Genomic DNA, 2,060 nt, shown 5'->3' on the forward strand with positions numbered 1-2,060 from the left:
TGCTGTTAAGGAATTTCTTTGGATTGTCTTGCTAAACTTCTTTTGCAGTCGCTCGTGCCGTTGTGCTTTCTTAATACCGCCAAGCCTGGTTCGGTTTGCCACTGTATGTAGTTACCGAAGCTGTTGCTGCCGCTGTTTTTGCTGTGGCGGCCATAACGATCAGCCATTTAGTTTTATTTGTACATAAATTTTGTTTTGGATTTTTGAGGTCGTGATAACGTAACGAACGGTCAAGCGAATAAATGCGCAGACGAATGCGGCAATGGCAGTAACGCTATTTTGATGCCTTTTAGCGCACGAGGGAGGTTTCATTTTTGTAAATATTTCTTGGAAGCTGCGACATTGATGACACTTTAAAGCGCACGAAATGGCTACACAGCCGCAATACGGTAGGAATGAGGAAAGGGGGAATAAATATTTGCGCGAAATTCTTAACATTGGGTAATAATCTTTTACTGCCTACTACTGCTTGCGTACTGTATCTTGCGTAATTCATGATGTTTTTTATACAAAGTTTTTTGGGTTAATAACTTTTATCGTTCTTGACGTGTATGCAGAATCGTATGGCAATTTAAAGCTTCTTTCGGTTCGTTTTGTAATTTTTCTCGATTTAATTCTTCGCATTCTTCGAAATGTTTTGTTTATCTGGGTTAAACCGAACTTCGTGCATGTATGTGTACTTTTATGATTTTTTTCAGAATATTCTGTATTTATTTTTAATCCTCTATCAGATTATACATACGAAATTTATTACGGATACATATCAATAACAAATCCGCTTGCCAGAGTTGTTACCTTTTTGATTTTGATGCCGCTTTTTTAACGTTTTAAGGCGAGGCCGCTTCATTTTCGATAGTAAAAAAGATGCTCCATGGAATTTTAAAGCGGCATCTATAGTTGATTGTAGTTACTTATTTGTTTACTTATAATCAAGAAAAAGTTAAATGGTTTTTACAATTTTGAAAAAATAGTTAAAGCAATATTTTCAATAATTCGAAGACTTCTCTCTATAAATATTTTTTATTCAAAAAAATGTGTTGTTAGTGTGTGCTTAATTATGCTCGGTAAGTGCATCTGATTACAGATTTATTTGAGGTTCACGAACCAAACTGCCAATTTGAGTTGAATCTGCGAGCGTTTCGATTATTATATGTATCCTGAGCGAGTCGTTCAATGTGTATTAATTTTAAAATAGTTTCATTTGTTAGTGACTTAGTTTCTGTCACTTACACTAGGCGACAAATTAAAGTGCACACCTTGTTCTAATATAAAATTTACAATTATTTTCCTGAACAATTTTTTGCATTATTAATTTATTTATGAAACTATAGTTCATTCTATAATATAAGCCATATAAATCAAAGTTTCACACTTTATATACAGTTCTTAAAAGCGCAGACAAATTTCATCAACATTTTCAACTTTTTATTCCGAATTTCTAGAAAACTGTCGAGTATGCAGTTTTGTAGGCCATTCTATTTTAGTAAAACAAAGTGCAAGTTTCAGGTCACTAAAAATTACCGTTGATTTTTTATAATTTTTTTTTTGTAGGGGTGTCGTGGGGGTCTTCCATGTAAGTGATTTCAGTCTCTCATAAAGCAAATTTTTTTGTGAAAACACTATCACTGAAACCAAAGAAAGGCTTGATAAGTGCTGTACTATCAACTCCAATGACTAAGAAAGTTTACGATATGCCGGTGGTGTCGTACCGCCAAAAGTGACGTCGAATGTGCAGATCACCGAAAAGAGGTCATCAAGCTAGAAATCATTGATAAAATCCAAACAAAAGGATATTGGACGATGGAAGAATCAAAATGGTACTTGAGGTGGCTGAGTACGACGCTGCCACCTGGTTGAACGGTTTAGCTCAATTAACTAAATAGAGTTGACACGTATTTAAAAAGTTACATTCAAATTATTCAGTAACTTGGATGAATTATTAAAAGATGGGTATAAATCCAAATGGGTTTGAAAGTGATTTATTCCTGACCTTTATTTAGGAGGGTTGCAATTTGTTCGAACAATCAATTTGGAATTAGTTCATCAGTTTATTGAAATAC

This window comes from Rhagoletis zephyria, unplaced genomic scaffold, assembly GCF_001687245.7.
Source record: "Rhagoletis zephyria isolate East Lansing unplaced genomic scaffold, Rhagoletis_zephyria_1.1 Rzeph_scaffold_08329, whole genome shotgun sequence".
Taxonomy (NCBI): Eukaryota; Metazoa; Arthropoda; class Insecta; order Diptera; family Tephritidae; genus Rhagoletis; species Rhagoletis zephyria.